This window comes from Eubalaena glacialis, chromosome 15 (genome assembly GCF_028564815.1).
Source record: "Eubalaena glacialis isolate mEubGla1 chromosome 15, mEubGla1.1.hap2.+ XY, whole genome shotgun sequence".
Lineage (NCBI taxonomy): Eukaryota > Metazoa > Chordata > Mammalia > Artiodactyla > Balaenidae > Eubalaena > Eubalaena glacialis.
The window spans coordinates 59706280-59725845 of record NC_083730.1 but is presented as its reverse complement, the minus strand read 5'-3'; positions in this window follow the sequence as shown (position 1 = coordinate 59725845).

Here is a 19566-nt window from a genome sequence, read left to right as displayed (position 1 = left end):
CTACTTGTTCTTTTGTTTACTGAGAAAGGATTGTTGAATCTTTGACTTTAATTATGAATTTGTCTATTTTCATTTCTCTCAGATTTTGCTTCATGTATTTTGAAGCTCTGTTGTGAGACACATACAAATTTAGGATTGTTATTTCTTTGTGATGAATTGACTCCTTTATCATTATATAATGTCTTTTTTTTTTTTTGCAATGTCCTTTTTATCCTTTGAAATGTTTACTTCCGATATCAGTACAGCCACTCCAGTTTTCTTTTATTTTTTTTATTTCCTATTTTATTTTTTTATTTATTTATTTTTACTTTAGGTACTTTTTTATTGAAGTATAGTTGATTTAAAATATTATATTAGTTTCAGGTGTACAGCACAGTGATTCAGTATTTTTACAGATTATACTCTATTATAGCTTATTACAAGATAATGGCTATAATTCCCTGTGCTATACAATATATCCTCATTGCTTATCTATTTTATACACTGTAGTTTGTATCTCTTAATCCCATGCCCCTAATTCATCCCTCCCCCCTTCCCTCTCCCCTTTGGTAAACATCAGTTTGTTTTCTGTATCTGTGAGTCTGTTTCTGTTTTGATATATACATTCGTTTGTATTATTATTATTTTTTAACATCTTTATTGGAGTATAATTGCTTTACAATGGTGTGTTAGTTTCTGCTTTATAACAAAGTAAATCAGTTATACATATACATATGTCCCCATATCTCTTCCCTCTTGCATCTCCCTCCCTCCCACCCTCCCTATCCCACTCCTCTAGGTGGTCACAAAGCACCAAGCTGATCTCCCTGTGCTATGCGGCTGCTTCCCACTAGCTATCTATTTCACGTTTGGTAGTGTATGTATGTCCATGCCACTCTCTCACTTTGTCCCAGCTTACCATTTCCCCTCCCCATGTCCTCAAGTCCATTCTTTAGTAGGTCTGCGTCTTTATTCCCGTCTTGCCCTAGGTTCTTCATGACCATTTTTTTTTTTTCTTAGATTCCATATACATGTGTTAGCACACGGTATTTGTTTTCTCTTTCAGACTTACTTCACTCTGTATGACAGACTCTAGGTCCATCCAACTCACTACAAATAACTCAATTCTGTTTCTTTTTATGGCTGAGTAATATTGCATTGTATATATGTGCCACATCTTCCATATCCATTCATCTGTCGATGGGCACTTAGGTTGCTTCCATATCATGGCTATTGTAAATAGAGCTGAAATGAACATTTTGGTACATGACTCTTTTTGAATTATGGTTTTCTCAGGATATACGCCCAGTAGTGGGATTGCTGGGTCGTATGGTAGTTCTATTTTTAGTTTTTTAAGGAATCTCCATACTGCTCTCCATAGTGGCTGTATCAATTTACATTCCCACCAACAGTGCAAGAGGGTTCCCTTTTCTCCACATCCTCTTCAGCATTTATTGTTTGTAGATTTTTTGATGATGGCCATTCTGACCGATGTGAGATTACATCTCATTGTAGTTTTGATTTGCATTTCTGTAATGATTAATGATGTTGAGCATTCTTTCATGTGTTTGTTGGCAGTCTGTATATCTTCTTTGGAGAAATGTCTCTTTAGGTCTTCTGCCCATTTTTGGATTGGGTTGTTTGTTTTTTTGATATTGAGCTGCATGAGCTGCTTGTGTATTTTGGAGATTAATCCTTTGTCAGTTGCTTCGTTTGCAAATATTTTCTCCCATTCTGAGGGTTGTCTTTTCGTCTTCTTTATGTTTCCCTTTGCTGTGCAAAAGCTTTTAAGTTTAATTACGTCCCATTTGTTTATTTTTGTTTTTATTTCCATTTCTCTAGGAGGTGGGTCAAAAAGGATCTTGCTGTGACTTATGTAATAGAGTGTTCTGCCTATGTTTTCCTCTAAGAGTTTGATAGTGTCTGCCCTTACATTTAGGTCTTTAATCCATTTTGAGTTTATTTTTGTGTACAGTGTTAGGGAGTGTTCTAATTTCATTCTTTTATATGTAGCTGTCCAGTTTCCACAGCACCACTCATTGAAGAGGCTGTCTTTTCTCCACTGTATATTCTTGCCTCCTTTATCAAAGATAAGGTGACCATATGTGGGTGGGTTTATCTCTGGGCTTTCTACCCTGTTCCATTGAGCTTTATTTCTGTTTCTGTGCCAGTACCATACTGTCTTGATTACTGTAGCTTTGTAGTATAGTCTGAAGTCAGGGACCCTGATTCCTCCAGCTCCATTTTTCTTTCTCAAGATTGCTTTGGCCATTCGGGGTCTTTTTTGTTTCCATACAAATTGTGAAATTTTTTGTTCTACTTCAGTGAAAAGTGCCAGTGGTAGTTTGATAGGGATTGCATTGAATCTGTAGATTGCTTTGGGTAGTATAGTCATTTTCACAATGTTGATTCTTCCAATCCAAGAACATAGTCTATCTCTCCGTCTATTTGTATCATCTTTAATTTCTTTCATCAGTGTCGTATAATTTTCTGCATACAGGTATTTTGTCTCCTTTGGTAGGTTTATTCCTAGATATTCTATTCTTTTTGTTGCAATGGTAAACGGGAGTGTTTTCTTAATTTCACTTTCAGATTTTTCATCATTAGTGTATAGGAATGCAAGAGATTTCTGTGCATTAATATTTATCCTGCTACTTTACCAAATTCATTGATTAGCTCTAATAGTTTTCTGGTAGCATCTTTAGGATTCTCTATGTATAGTATCATGTCATCTGCAAACAGTGACAGCTTTACTTCTTCTTTTCTGATTTGGATTCCTTTTATTTCTTTTCTTCTCTGATTGCTGTCACTAAAACTTCCAAAACTATGTTGAATAATAGTGATGAGAGTGGACAACCTTGTCTTGTTCCTGATCTTAGTGGAAATGGTTCCATTTTTTCACCATTGAGAACGATGTTGGCTGTGGGTTTGTCATATATGGCCTTTATTATGTTGAGGTAAGTTCCCTCTATGCCTACTTTCTGGAGAGTTTTTATCATAAATGGGTGTTGAATTTTGTCGAAAGCTTTCTCTGCATCTCTTGAGATGATCATATGGTTTATCTCCTTCAATTTGTTAATATGGTGTATCACATTGATTGATTTGCATATATTGAAGAATCCTTGCATTCCTGGGATAAACCCCGCTTGATCATGGTGTATGATCCATTTAATGTGCTGCTGGATTCTCTTTGCTAGTATTTTGTTGAGGAATTTTGCATCTATGTTCTTCAGTGATATTGGCCTGTAGTTTTCTTTCTTTGTGACGTCTTTGTCTGGTTTTGGTATCAGGGTGATGGTGGCCTCATAGAATGAGTTTGAGAGTGTTCCTCCCTCTGCAATATTTTGGAAGAGTTTGAGAAGGATAGGTGTTAGCTCTTCTCTAAATGTTTGATAGAATTCGCCTGTGAAGACATCTGGTCCTGGGCTTTTGTTTGTTGGAAGAGTTTTAATCACAGTTTCAATTTCACTGGTTGTGATTTGTCTGTTCATATTTTCTATTTCTTCCTGGTTCAGTCTGAGAAGGTTGTGCACTTGTAAGAATTTGTCCATTTCTTCCAGGTTGTCCATTTTATTGTCATAGAGTTGCTTGTAGTAATCTCTCATGATCGTTTGTATTTCTGCAGTGTCAGTTGTTACTTCTCCTTTTTCATTTCTAATTCTGTTGATTTGAGTCTTCTCCCTTTTTTTCTTGATGAGCCTGGCTAATGGTTTATCAATTTTGTTTATCTTCTCAAAGAACCAGCTTTTAGTTTTATTGATCTTTGCTCTCGTTTCCTTCATTTCTTTTTCATTTATTTCTGATCTGATCTTTATGATTTCTTTCCTTCTGCTAACTTTGGGGTTTTTTTGTTCTTCTTTCTCTGATTGCTTTAGGTGTAAGGCTAGGTTGTTTATTTGAGATGTTTCTTGTTTCTTAAGGTAGGATTGTATTGCTATAAACTACCCTCTTACAACTGCTTTTGCTGCATCCCATAGGTTTTGGGTTGTTGTGTTTTCATTGTCATTTGTTTCTCAGTATTTTTTGATTTCCTCTTTGATTTCTTCAGTGATCTCTTGGTTATTAAGTAGTGTATTGTTTAGCCTCCATGTGTTTCTGTTTTTTACAGATTTTTTCCTGTAATTGATATCTAGTCTCATAGCGTTGTGGTCGGAAAAGATACTTGATATGATTTCAGTTTTCTTAAATTTACCAAGGCTTGATTTGTGACCCAAGATATGACCTATCCTGGAGAATGTTCCATGAGCACTTGAGAAGAATGTATATTCTGTTGTTTTTGGTTGGAATGTCCTATAAATATCAATTAAGTCCATCTTGTTTAATGTATCATGTAAAGCTTGTGTTTCCTTATTTATTTTCATTTTGGATGATCTGTCCATTGGTGAAAGTGGGGTGTTAAAGTCCCGTACTATGATTGTGTTACTGTCGATTTCCCCTTTTATGGCTGTTAGTATTTGCCTTATGTATTGAGGTGCTCCTATGTTGGGTGCATAAATATTTACAATTGTTATATCGTCTTCTTGGATCAATCCCTTGATCATTATGTAGTGTCCTTCTTTGTCTCTTGTAATAGTCTTTATGTTCAAGTCTATCTGGTCTGATCTGAGAATTGCTACTCCAGCTTTCTTTTGCTTTCCATTTGCATGGAATATCTTTTTCCATCCCCTCACTTTCAGTCTGTATGTGTCCCTAGGTCTGACGTGGTTCTCTTGTAGACAGCATATATACGGGTTTTGTTTTTGTATCCATTCAGCCAGTCTATGTCTTTTGGTTGGAGTGTTTAATCCATTTACATTTAAGGTAATTATCGATATGTATGTTCCTATTACCATTTTCTTAATTGTTTTGTGTTTGTTATTGTAGGTCTTTTCCTTCTCTTGTGTTTCCTGCCTAGAGAATTTCCTTTAGCATTTGTTTGAAAGCTGGTTTGGTGGTGCTGGATTCTCTTAGCTTTTGCTTGTCTGTAAAGGTTTTAATTTCTCCGTCAAATATGAATGAGATCCTTGCTGGGCAGAGTAATGATGGTTGTAGGCTTTTCCCTTTCATCACTTTAAATATGCCCTGCCACTCCCTTCTGGCTTGCAGAGTTTCTGCTGAGAAATCAGTTGTTAACTTTTTGGGGTTCCCTTGTGTGTTATTTGTTGTTTTTCCCGTGCTGCTTTTAATATTTTTTCTTTGTATTTAATTTTTGATAGTTTGAGTAATATGTGTCTTGGCATATTTCTCCTTGAATTTATCCTGTATAGGATTCTCTGTGCTTCCTGGACTTGATTAACTATTTCCTTTCCCATTTTAGCAAAGTTTTCAACTATAATCTCTTCAAATATTTTCTCAATCCCTTTCTTTTCTTATTCTTCTTCTGGGACCCCTATAATTCGAATGTTGATGTGTTTAACGTTGTCCCAGAGGTCTCTGAGACTCTCCTCAATTCTTTTTCCTTTATTCTGCTCTGCAGTAGTTATTTCCACTATTTTATCTTCCGGGTCACTTTTCCATTCTTCTGCCTCAGTTATTCTGCTATTGATTCCTTCTACCAAATTTTAAATGTCATTTATTGTGTTGTTCATCACTGTTTGTTTGCTGTTTAGCTGTTGTAGGTCCTTGTTAAACATTTCTTGTATTTTCTCTATTCTATTTCCAAGATTTTGGATCATCTTTACTATCATTTTTCTGACTTCTTTTTCAGGTAGACTACCTATTTCCTCTTCATTTGTTAGGTCTGGTAGGTTTTTGCCTTGCTCCTTCATCTGGTGTGTGTTTCTCCGTCTTCTCATTTTGCTTAACTTACTGTGTTTGGGGTGTCCTTTTCACAGGCTGCAGGTTTGTAGTTCCCGTTGTTTTTGGTGCCTGTCCCCAGTGGCTAAGGTTGGTTCAATGGGTTGTGTAGGCTTCCTGGTGGAGGGGACTGGTGCCTGTGTTCTGGTGGATGAGGCTGGATCTTGTCTTTCTGGTGGGCAGGACCATGTCTAGTGGTGTATTTTGGGGTGTCTATGGCCTTATTATGATTTTAGGCAGCCTCTCTGCTAATGGATGGGGTTGTGTTCCTGTCTTGCTATTTGTTTGGTATGGGGTGTCCAGCACTGTAGCTTGCTGGTTGTTGAGAGAAGCTGGGTCTTGGCATTGAGATGGAGACCTCTGGGAGATTTTCGCCCTTTGATATTATGTGGAGCTGGGAGGTGTCTTGTGGACCAACGTCCTGAACTTGACTCTCCCACCTCAGAGGCACAGCCCTGATGCCTGGCTGGAGCACCAAGAGCCTTTCATCCACATGGCTCAGAATAAAAGGGAGAAAAGAAAGAAAGAAAGAAGAAGATAAAGTAAAATAAAATGAAATAAAGTAAAATAAAGTTATTAAAATAAAAAATAATCAAGAAAAAATGTTTAAAAAGTAATAAAAATGAAAAAACAAAACAAAAAAACCAAAAAAACGGGCAGACAGAACCCTAGGACAAATGGTAAAAGCAAAACGATACAGAGAAAATCACACACGGAGCATACACATACACACTAAAAAAGAGAAAAAGGGAAAGAAAAAATATATCTTTGCTCCCAAAGTCCACCTCCTCAATTTGGGATGATTCGTTGTCTATTCAGGTATTCAACAGATGCAGGTACATCAAGTTGTTTGTGGAACTTTAATCCGCTGCTTCTGGGGCTGCTGGGAGAGATTTCCCTTTCTCTTCTTTGTTCGTACAGCTCCCGGGGTTCAGCTTTGGATTTGGACACGCCTCTGCGTGTAGGTCGCCTGAGGGCATCTGTTCCCCGCTCAGACAGGACGGGGTTAAAGGAGCAGCTGATTCGGGTGCTCTGGCTCACTCAGGCCGGGTGGAGGGAGGGGTCCGGATGCGGGGCGAGTCTGCCGCGGCAGAGGCCGGCGTGACGTTGCAACAGCCTGAGGTGCACCGTGTGTTCTCCCGGGGAAGTTGACCCCGGATCACGGGACCCTGGCCGTGGCGGGCTGCACAGGCTCCCGGGAGGGGAGGTGTGGATAGTGACCTGTGCTTGCACACAGGCTTCTTGGTGGCGGCAGCAGCAGCCTTAGCGTCTCATGCCGGTCTCTGGGGTCCGCGCTGATAGCCGTGGCTCACGCCCGTCTCTGGAGCTCCTTTAAGCAGCACTCTGAATCCCCTCTCCTCGGGCACCATGAAACAAAGAGGCAAGAAAAAGTCTCTTGCCTCTTCCGCAGGTGCAGACTTTTTTCCGGACTCACTCCCGGCTAGCTGTAGCGCGCTAGCCCCCTTCAGGCTCTGTTCACGCCGCCAACCCCAGTCCTCTCCCTGGGATCCGACCGAAGCCCGAGCCTCAGCTCCCAGCCCCCGCCCGCCCCGGCGGCTGAGCAGACAAGCCTCTCGGGCTGGTGAGTGCTGGTCGGCACCGCTCCTCTGTGCGGGAATCTCTCCGCTTTGCCCTCCGCACCCCTGTGGCTGTGCTCTCCTCCGTGGTTCTGAAGCTTCCCCCCTCTGCCACCCGCAGTCTCTGCCCGCGAAGGGGCTTCCTAGTGTGTGGAAACCTTTCCTCCTTCACAGCTCCCTCCTACTGGTGCAGGTCCCGTCCCTATTCTTTTGTCTCTGTTGTTTCTTTTTTCTTTTGCCCTACCCAGGTACGTGGGGAGTTTCTTGCCTTTTGGGGGGTCTGAGGTCTTCTTCCAGCGTTCAGCAGGTGTTCTGTAGGAGTTGTTCCACATGTAGATGTATTTCTGATGTATTTGTAGGGAGTAAGGTGATCTCCACGTCTTACTCTTCCTCCATCTTGAAGCTCCTCCTCCAGTTTTCTTTTAATTAGTGACTACATGATATGTCTTTCTATCCTTTTATCTTTAATCTATATCTATATACTTAAAAATGGATTTCTCATAGACAGCATATATTTGGGTCTTAATTTTTTATCCAGTATGATCATTTCTCTATTTTTATTGGTGTGTTTCCACCATATACAATTAATATAATCTTTGATATGAGTAGATTTAAATTCATCATCTTGTTAGTTGCGTTTGACTGAATGCTGGACAATATGTGTAGAACAGTAGAGACTGAGGGTATTTATGACTAGCAGTGGGCATGCCTCTTCTTCTGATGGCCGTTCATTTATGTAAGGAGTTGAGCTGGATTTGGGTTTTGTTCTCTGATTACCTTCAGGGTACCATCAGCTTCAAATTTTTTTTATGTTACTTTGTACTTATGGTGGGGGCTATGATGCTAGATGGTTTTTCCTCAATATTTCTGCCTCATTTTCAGATCTTCTCTGTTTACCTCCACGTTGGGAGGGGCTCTTCCTTCATCCTCAGAAATCACACGCCGTCATTTCTGCAACATCCTATGGTTACACCAATCACCTCTGCCCAATGTGGTGTTGGGGAGAGCAGAGGAACATGCGTAGCAGTGGGCAAGAATAATTAGAACCCTCTGGGAGGCTGCCTACCAGAAAGACTTTTGTTTAAGATTGATGCAGAGGAAAATTTTGAGCCCTTTAATTTCCATTTTAAAAATAAATTTATTTATTTTATTTTATTTTATTTTTGGCTGCATTGGGTCTTCGTTGCTGCACACGGGCTTTTCTCTGGTTGTGGTGAGTGGGGGCTACTCTTCGTTTTGGTGTGCAGGCTTCTGATTGTGGTGGCTTCTTTTGTTGGGAGCATGGGCTCTAGGTGCATGGGCTTCAGTAGTTGTGGCACACGGCCTCAGTAGTTGTGGCTCACAGGCTCTAGTGCACAGGCTCATTAGTTGTGGCACACGGGCTTAGTTGTTCTGCGGCATGTAGGATCTTCCTGGACCAGGGCTCGAACCCGTGTCTCCTGCATTGGCAGGTGGATTCTTAACCACTGCGCCACCAGGGAAGCCCCTAATTCCCACTTTAATACTAGTTAATACTTCATTATTTCCCAAAACTAAGACTTTGATCAAGATGTAAATTGTCTTTTGAATAGCCGGATTTGAAAAATCATCAGAACAGCTTTAGACTTCTTAGTGGTATCATTGCTTTAATCTCTCCTTGTCCGCCAAGCTTTTTAGATGATGGGTGGAAAAGGGGCTCAAAGTATTGGAGCCTTTCTCTCCTTCTGGCTCGTATACTTTTGGTTTGTAATAGCTATTTCCACAGCACCTCCCAAGTTATCTCTGGGGTTCATACTTCTCAGTAGAGAGTATTACAGTCTGCGGTTGCCAAGCTCTTTCTCAGTACTGAATCTCTGTGTTAAGGGAGACAAGTGGATTTACTGTTCGTGAAACTCTAGGGTCACTTCCCAGTCCCACACTATCCTTTACACCATCTTCTTTTTCCTGGAGCTGGGTTAGCTTTACTCATCTTTCTATGTTAAACTTGTCATTTCTCACTGTATTTCCCGAAGTTTCTCATTCCCTAAGCTTTGCTTTCTACTTCTTTTGTTTGCCTTAATATGAGAAACCTACGTCTCCGTTTCCCCCCAGTATATGATGATTAGAGAGAAATATACTGGGTTGGCCAAAAAATGTGCTCGGGTTTGTCCACAAAGCCGAACGAACTTTTTGGCCAACCCAACATATTGCAGATACCAACAATCCAAGGGAAGTAACAAAGGTACCAGTTATCTTAGAAAGTCCTGAACCATAATCCCCAATCTTTTTCTTGTAACTCCTAGAGGAGACTGTCAGTTGGCATTGGAGTTCAATCAGAAATAATTTTGAATTCCACAGTGAGCTGCTAGGTGGATTCAAAGGTCTGGGTGTTCTCTGATGAGAATTAACCTGGGAGGCTTGGCTTGCCTGCTCTAATTCTCCCAGATCAGTCCCTCTGGTATCTCTGGGTGAAGATGGCACTTCAATTTTGCCCTACTGTGCAGTTGTTTGTTTCTTTTACCTTTATGGGCAGGTTTTTTCTCTTTTTCTTTTTGGCCTAGGAATCTAGGCCCTTCCAAGGAAAAGCCCAAATCAGGACATACACATTCTTACTGCAAATATATTTTGATAAGAGTTTTCCAAAAATCCATTTATTCATTCATTCGTGTATTCACACATTCATTCATCCATTATTTAATAAACATGTATTATGTGTCAAGCACCATCCTATATGCAAGAGGGGCTGGACATCAGTGGTTCAAAAAGGGGAAGAGGTATGGTACCCACTCTAGAGGAGATTAAACATTGTCTTAGAGATTTTGCTCTCTCTATTTTCTCTCTCACATGTGCTTACACCTAACTAAACTATTATATAGAACAGCTTAACCTGGACTGTTCTTTAATAAAATAAAAGCTAGTCTGTGATTTACTAGAAGAAATCTCAAACTGAGTTGTTACAGTGTGATATAGATTTCCTGGAGGTGGTGAAAATCTGATCTGGGCTTTGCAGATAATAAAAACATGGGAAACAGAGTTTATACTTTAGATCCTCAAGCTGACAAAATGGAAACATTTTCAGACTTCTGAAGCAAAGATTTGGAAGTGAAATGGACCCTGGAGACAGGCTAGTTTAGCCCTCCTGTTTTATAGAGAACGGAGCTGAACCCAGGAGAGATTACGTGGTAGGGTCTGGATTACAACTCAGCTCCGCCAGGTATTCAGTCCATTGTGCTTTTGCCAATGCCCCCTCTTTGCTACTGCTCTTTAAAAGAGTCAAGAGAGATTAAATCAACACAACAAAAACTTACTACGGGGCTCCCCTGGTGGCGCAGTGGTTGAGAGTCTGCCTGCCAATGCAGGGGACACAGGTTCGAGCCCTGGTCTGGGAGGATCCCACATGCCGCGGAGCGGCTGGGCCCGTGAGCCACAACTGCTGAGGCTGCACGTCTGGAGCCTGTGCTCCGCAACAAGAGAGGCCACGATAGTGAGAGGCCCGCGCACCGCGATGAGGAGTGGTCCCCGCTTGCCGCAACTAGAGAGAGCTCTCACACAGAAACGAAGACCCAACACAGCCAAAAATAAAATTAATTAATTAATTAATTAAAAACAAATCTTTTTTTTAAAAAAAACATCTTTATTGAAGTATAATTGCTTTACAATGGTGTGTTAGACAAATCCTTTAAAAAAAAAAAAAAACTTGCTATGCGCCAGGTGTTAGGTGAGATATAAAAGGGAATAAGACCTACTCATCACCTTTGTGAAGTTTGTCTTCTCATGGGGAAGACAGACCTACAGGCGCCTAATTATGTAATAGGCAGAAAGAAGTAAGGAGCAGAGAGAAGGGAGAGATGAACTCTCCCTTCTGTGGCAGGCTCAGAAACACTTTCTGAGATTAGATCACATTCGAGTTGAAACTAAAGAGTCTCCAAAATGTGGCTGCATTTTGCTTAGTTTCTTCCAGAAAAATGATGTGGCGAGAGCTTTGCAGTTCCCCGGCAGCTTGGCTGGCTCAGCTGAAGACTCATCAAGTGGTCCTCGTGGGCACATGCCAAGTAATGAGCTCAGAGACCGTAGCCAAGTTGTTAAAACAGTTGTTTCACACTGTTGTCTGTGTAATTATTAGAAGCTCTTCTTTGCTCTGTCTGGCACGGCCAGGTCTTGTGTATCAAACAAGTGTGTTGAGTTTCTCTAAGAGCTATGAAACGTGATGGGAGGAAGCCACAACAGACAATAGTACATTCTGGACATCAAGAACTAAAACTTCCTTCCTCCCTCCCTTCCTCCCTTCCACCCCCTCTTCCTTCTTCCTTTCTTCCTCCTTCCTCTTTCTCTCCCTCTTTCTTTCTCTCCCTCCCTCCCTCTCCCCTTCCCCAAAGTGTGTCATATTTCACAGTAAGGATGTATAAGAAATAATGAACAATTCTTCTATCAATAGACACTGAAGTGGTACATGTGATTTGTCTCTAAGCTTTACTTTTTTTAACTTGATATTTTGGTCAGTTATTAAGTGTGAGTAAAATCACTGTGATTGATCTCTGTAGTCAACTTCATTCAATTCAGTCTCCTTTCTGGTTTTTTAATTGATATTTTTTTGTTATTATTAATTGATCACAGTACAGAAGTTGGGGGTCTGATCCTGGGAGGGACGGATCTTATGAAGTCATAGACTTTACTCCCCTGACTTTAATTAGTTTATATTTAAACTATTTCTAGTGCTTTCCGTCTGTGATGAGCTCATACTACTTCTCTGGGTTTCCATAGAACTACAGGCCACCTCCTTCACTGTTAGTAAATGTAAACAATATCATATTTAGGTAATATGCTAAATATTTTGACTTTTCTTTACACATGTATTTAAGCACAGCTTTTGTTCCAGATCTTGCCTACTGCTCCCATGTGCTGGCAGTTGTGTGAAGCATATGGGATAAAAATAATAGTAATAAATAGGGAATGAACATGTGGTTCCCACAATCCGAGTGACCAAAGGGACACAATGAAAATGTGGAGGAACTTCTGCTGACCTTCCCCTTCCCACACCCGTGCTTTTCTCCTGCTGCTTTCAGTGGCCTGAATGGTCACTTGAGGAAGCAGTTGCCCTAGACTCCAAGTTTCTGCAGATTACTGTGGGGCAGGGAAAGGATACTAAGTGACAGGAAAACCATCTATCTCAGCTCTGTCCAATAGGAATAATAAATGAGCCACATATAATTTTTAAAAATTTAATAGCCTCATTAGAAACTTTAATAATAAGAAATAGGTGAACTTAATTTTAATCTTTTACCCAATATATCCAAAAACATTATCATGAGAACATATATATAATATACATAAAATTATTAATAAGATATTTTATTTTCCTTTTTTGTGCCAAGTCTTTGAAATTTGACATGTATTTTACATGTCTTGCGCATTTCAGTTCAGACGAGCCACTTTTCGATTGCTGTTGCTGAGAGCATGAGGCGGGTGGGAATTTGCTGGGGCTTGAGTGAGGGTCCAAATGTTGGGGTGAAGAACCAGGAGGGAGGGCAATAGATGGTGATGTGTCCTGTTCTTTGCTTCCACTTTTCCACAGTTATTCAGCCAAACTGAGCATGGCTGTTCCTGGCTACTTACCAAATTTCCAGTTTTGAATTCTGACCCATCTGTCTTGGGCAAAGTCAGACATTAGAATTTGATCCATATGGATCAAATCACTTACAATGGTGTGACCTCAGTGAAGTTATTTAACCTTTGTCCTGCACTGATTTCCTTGCCTGTAAAACAGAGCTAATAATAAATACTACTTCCTTTGGTGAGTTGAGGGTTAGATACAATATATGGAAAGTGTGTAACACAGGGCCTGGTACATAACAGGTGTTCAATTAATAAGAATTGTTGTTATATTTGGTATAAGAAAGTCCTGTCACAAATAGGCTTTTATGCTACTAGTGTTGGGTAGGGAGGTGGCAGATTGGGCTTTCAGTGAGCTATCCTCAATCAGGTTTAAATAAAGTCTATGTGAAGAGAGACTTATATCTAGGACGAAGTTCCCAATCTTATCAGACAAGGCCTCCTTTTTATAGTATTTAAAACACTACCTTTTACTGAAAAAAAATTCATAGATAATATAGCTTAACCACACTCAAACTATTTTAAAAAAATCAATATAATGTTCTAATGTAATATAAAGGGAAAATCCAAGGAAAGACATTCACAATAAAATGTGTATTTTGATTTGCAAGCACATAGGCACCACTGCTCTGGAAAGCATAGTGAAGTCGTCAGATGATGTCCTCATACATAGAATCACTGGGAGTGGGACAGCTCTCAGGTGACATTGAGAGAGTTGACTCAAATACCAGAAGTGGCACAGTTACTGGTAACATGATTTTATGAAATAAGCAACAGCTCTTGGTAGAGTTTCCAACAAATCAAAGGAACACTTTTCCTTACTTTACTTTGTAATTGTATCCCTGCATAATTCAGTTTATATTAAAACTGTGCAAAAAATACTTTATATTTAAATGTAAAATGGACTTAGACTCTAGAATCGGAAACTTACAGATTTTTCACTTGTACTAATTGTTCTGTGGGACATTCAAGAGTAGTGTAGGGCATGGAACAATTTTTTATTGGGCAAGAGTGTTCTTCACATTGCAGGTCATAGAGCATCTTGCCCTTCCCCCCCATCTTCACCACTAAATGCCACTAGTGCTTACTTTTGTCATAATCATAACAGACAATTGGCTTTAGAAGATGTGGTATATATACACAATGGAGTACTACTCAGCCATAAAAAAGAATGAAATAATACCATTTGTAGCAACATGGGTGGACCTAGAGAATATTATACTTAGTAAAGTAAGTCATACAGAGAAAGACAAATATTATATGATATCACTTATATAAGGAATCTAAAAAAATAATACAGAGATGAATCTATACACAAAACAGAAACAGACTCACAGGCATGGAAAACAAACTTATGGTTACCAAAGAGGCAAGGCGGGGGGGGAGGGATAAATTAGGAGTATGGGATTAACAGACACAAACTGCTTTACATAAAATCGACAAGCAACAAGGATTTACTGTATAACCCAGGGAACTATATTCAATATCTTGTAATAACCTATAATGGAAAATAATCTGAAAAATAAATGTATAATGGGATCACTTTGCTGTACACCTGAAAATGACACAATATTGTAAATCAACTATACTTCAGTAAAAAAAACAAAACAAAAACAAAAACACCCCTGCAAGTTTCCAAAGTGTCCATTAGGAGGTGGTACAACCCCAGTTGAGAACCACTGCTCTGTGAGGAGGATGTTGCACCGTCTCCTATTTTCAGGAAGGTCTCTGTGGTCTCGGGCCATATGCCTAAGGAGGGCAGCACTTGTCCATTGGTTAGAACTGTGCCAGACACTGCGGGCACCCAACTGCTTACACGAAATGGGAAAGCATCCCTTTTCCTGAGTATCTTTTTTTTTTTTTAAACAATTTTCATGCACTTTATTTTAGTTTTTTAATTAATTAATTAATTTGTGGCTGTGTTGGGTCTTCGTTTCTGTGCGAGGGCTTTCTCTAGTTGCGGCAAGCGGGGGCCACTCTTCATCGCGGTGCGCGGGCCTCTCACTATCGCGGCCTCTCTTGCTGCGGAGCACAGGCTCCAGACGCGCAGGCTCAGTAGTTGTGGCTCACGGGCCTAGTTGCTCCGCGGCATGTGGGATCTTCCCAGACCAGGGCTCGAACCCGTGTCCCCTCCATTGGCAGGCAGATTCTCAACCACTGCGCCACCAGGGAAGCCCCTTCCTGAGTATCTTAAGAGAAGTGGAAAGTCTCTGCTCAAGTCAAACCCCAGTATTATTTCAAACAGAGCTTTTGTGGAGTCCAAGTCACTGTCATGTGGTGCCCGGGGAGACTGAACTTGTCCTTCAGACTCATGCAGACTTTCCCCTCCCGTGTGGAAGGGGGTGGACGTGGGCAGTGGGGAGGCTGTCATCAGTGCTGGACGGAGCTAGAGAGGCAAATTGTTCAAGGAGCAGATCTGATGCCGACCAGGGTTCTTGGCCTTCCCCAGTCAATAGAAATTGATAGAAGGCCAGCCAAGAAATTCAGGCAAGGCTTTATTGGGGCTCCTGCCGCCGCAGGAGGGAGCAAAAACAAGTAACAGCTTCCCTTGCTTGCTCCCCGAGGAAGGGCGAGCTGGTTCCTTATATGGGGTGAGGTTAGGAGTGTGTCCAGGGGTCGGGCCAGAGGGGTGTCTTAGGTGGTTTGCCCACCCCTTTGGTGGTGGTGTGTGCAGGGGCATGTGCCCCGTTTTTGCTCCTGGCTCTTCAGAAGTGGCAGTTGAGTGTTTTTGGTCTTTTGTCCAGAATTTGCCCCAACTGTGCATGCATGCAGTTATTTTTAGTCCCTTATAGTTTCTTTGTATTTTGTTGCGTGAGGAGACGTGTGTCCAGGTGCAAGCACTGCAGCAAAGGGTCCCAGGTCCCAGCCTGTCTCAGATCCACCCACTGGAGGAGCATCTTATAAACTGTGCCAATAGGAAAAGATGGAAAAACTCTGCCTGTTACAAAAGCAGCACAAAATCAGTTCTGAAATTTCCTATGAGAACTACGCCCAGGTTGATGAATGAGAGCGAGGAGATAAAAAGGCAGATTTGTCTAGTCAGGTTGTTCTGATTGGGCCGTGATGTCTAAAAGTGATGTCGCCTTACGCTCCTGAGGGGATGGTGAGGGTTCCAGCTCAGGCTCAGAGAAACCAGCAAGTCGAGAAGTTAGCTATTTGGGTTACAATCTCTGACCTAATCCTCTCAACTTACCCAGCGCTCGGGTCCACTGAGGAGGGTGAATGTAGGTCAGGTGGAGGCAAGTACATAGCGTGGCTGCTGAGTTTGTCAGGAGAGGAGGAGCTAATAAACACAACTGGTAGGTCAGCCATATTAGGCAAATCCCACTGCTGTGCTTCAGAATTAATTAGAGGAGTAGAAAAGTTATTAGCCACTATAGTAACCAAGGGAGACCATGCTTAGAATGCATGTCCTGAAGAATCGTGTAAAGGAAGATCAAAGAAAACACAATAGAATTGAGGTTGAACCTTAGGTTAGAGGCCAATGTATACCTAAATTGCCTGGTAAAGTTCTGTAGAGACTGTGTGTACGAAGGAGTAAATACACTGAGTAGCTTTTAAAATTTTTTTTTTTAATTTTAATTTTTTCTTGTGAAGGAGAGTTGATTTACAATGTTGTGTTAGTTTCAGGTATACAGCAAAGTGATTCAGTTATACATATATATATGTATATACATATATATATCCTTTTTCAGATTCTTTTCTATCATAGGTCATTACAAGATATTGACTATAGTTCCCCGTGCTATGCAGTAGGTCCTTGTTTATTTATTTCATATATAGTAGTGTGCATGTGTTAATCTCAACCTCCTAATTTATCCCACCCCCAACCTTTCCACTTTGGTATCCATAAGTTTGTTTCCTATGTCTGTGAGTCTGTTTCTGTTTTGTAAATAAGTTCATTTGTGTCACCTTTTTTTAGATTCCACATATGTGATGTCCTACAGTATTTGTCTTTCTCTGCATCGACTAGCTTTAAGAGAGGTTGCAGGCAACAAATGGTCAGTGAACAGAAGGAATATCAAAGGGAATATTTCAGTACCTGTGTTCTCATCCATAAGTACTGCTGATTCCCTTCAGTATTGTGAAAAATAATTGTGAGAAAACTTAATTTTTTAACATTAATTTTTTTTTTTTGGTTCCATTTTATTTATTTATTTATTTAAACATCTTTATTGAAGTATAATTGCTTTACAATGGTGTGTTAGCTTCTGCTTTATAACAAAGTGAATCAGTTATACATATACATATGTTCTCATATCTCTTCCGTCTTGCATCTCCCTCCCTCCCACCCTCCCTATCCCACCCCTCTAGGTGGTCACAAAGCACCGAGCTGATCTCCCTGTGCTATGCGGCTGCTTCCCACTAGCTATCTATTTTACATTTGGTAGTGTATATATGTCCATGACACTCTCTCACCCTGTCACATCTCACCCCTCCCCCTCCCCATATCCTCAAGTCCATTCTCTAGTAGGTCTGTGTCTTTATTCCCATCTTGCCACTAGGTTCTTCATGACCTTTTTTTTTTTTTCCTTAGATTCCATATACATGTGTTAGCATACTGTATTTCTTTTTCTCTTTCTGACTTACTTCACTCTGTATGACAGACTCTAACTCCATCCACCTCATTACAAACACCTCCATTTCATTTCTTTTTATGGCTGAGTAATATTCCATTGTATATATGTGCCACATCTTCTTTATCCATTCATCCAATGATGGACATCTAGGTTGCTTCCATGTCCTGGCTATTGTAAACAGAGCTGCAATGAATATTTTGGTACATGACTCTTTCTGAATTATGGTTTTCTCAGGGTATATGCCCAGTAGTGGGATTGCTGGGTTGTATGGTAGTTCTATTTTTAGTTTTTTAAGGAACCTCCACACTGTTCTCCATACTGGCTGTATCAATTTACATTCCCACCAACAGTGCAAGAGTGTTCCCTTTTCTCCACACCCTCTCCAGCATTTATTGTTTCTAGATTTTTTGATGATGGCCATTCTGACTGGTGTGAGATGATACCTCATTGTAGTTTTGATTTGCATTTCTCTAATGATTAATGATGTTGAGCATTCTTTCATGTGTCTGTTGGCAATCTGTATATCTTCTTTGGAGAAATGTCTATTTAGGTCTTCTGCCCATTTTTGGATTGGGTTGTTCGTTTTTTTGTTATTGAGCTGCATGAGCTGCTTGGAAATCTTGGAGATTAATCCTTTGTCAGTTGCTTCATTTGCAAATATTTTCTCCCATTCTGAGGGTTGTCTTTTGGTCTTGTTTATGGTTTCCTTTGCTGTGCAAAAGCTTTTAAGTTTCATTAGGTCCCATTTGTTTATTTGTGTTTTTATTTCCATTTCTCTAGGACCTGGGTCAAAAAGGATCTTGCTGTGATTTATGTCATAGAGTGTTCTGCCTATGTTTTCCTCTAAGAGTTTGATAGTGTCTGGCCTTACACTTAGGTCTTTAATCCATTTTGAGTTTATTTTTGTGTATGGTGTCAGGGAGTGTTCTAAATTCATACTTTTACATGTAGCTGTCCAGTTTTTCCAGAAGCACTTATTGAAGAGGCTGTCTTTTCTCCACTGTATATGCTTGCCTCCTTTATCAAAGATAAGGTGACCATATGTGCGTGGGCTTATCTCTGGGCTTTCTATCCTGTTCCATTGATCTATATTTCTGTTTTTGTGCCAATACCAAACTGTCTTGATTACTGTAGCTTTGTAATATAGTCTGAAGTCAGGGAGCCTGATTCCTCCAGCTCCATTTTTCGTTCTCAAGATTGCTTTGGCTATTCGGGGTCTTTTGTGTTTCCATACAAATTGTGAAATTTTTTGTTCTAGTTCTGGGAAAAATGCCGGTGGTAGTTTGATAGGGATTGCATTGAATCTGTAGATTGCTTTGGGTAGCAGAGTCATTTTCACAATGTTGATTCTTCCAATCCAAGAACATGGTATATCTCTCCATCTATTTGTATCATCTTTAATTTCTTTCATCAGTGTCCTATAATTTTCTGCATACAGGTCTTTTGTCTCCTTAGGTAGGTTTATTCCTAGATATTTTATTCTTTTTGTTGCAATGGTAAACGGGAGTGTTTTCTTAATTTCACTTTCAGATTTTTCATCATTAGTATACAGGAATGCAAGAGATTTCTGTGCATTAATTTTGTATCCTGCTACTTTACCAAATTCATTGATTAGCTCTAGTAGTTTTCTGGTAGCATCTTTTGGATTCTCTATGTATAGTATCATGTCATCTGCAAACAGTGACAGCTTTACTTCTTCTTTTCCGATTTGGATTCCTTTTATTTCTTTTTCTTCTCTGATTGCTGTGGCTAACACTTCCAAAACTATGTTGAATAATAGTGGTGAGAGTGGGCAACCTTGTCTTGTTCCTGATCTTAGTGGAAATGGTTTCAGTTTTTCACCATTGAGGACAATGTTGGCTGTGGGTTTGTCATATACGGCCTTTATTATGTTGAGGAAAGTTCCCTCTATGCCTACTTTCTGCAGGACTTTTATCATAAATGGGTGTTGAATTTTGTCGAAAGCTTTCTCTGCATCTATTGAGATGATCATATGGTTTTTCTCCTTCAATTTGTTAATATGATGTATCACGTTGATTGATTTGCGTATATTGAAGAATCCTTGCATTCCTGGAATAAACCCCACT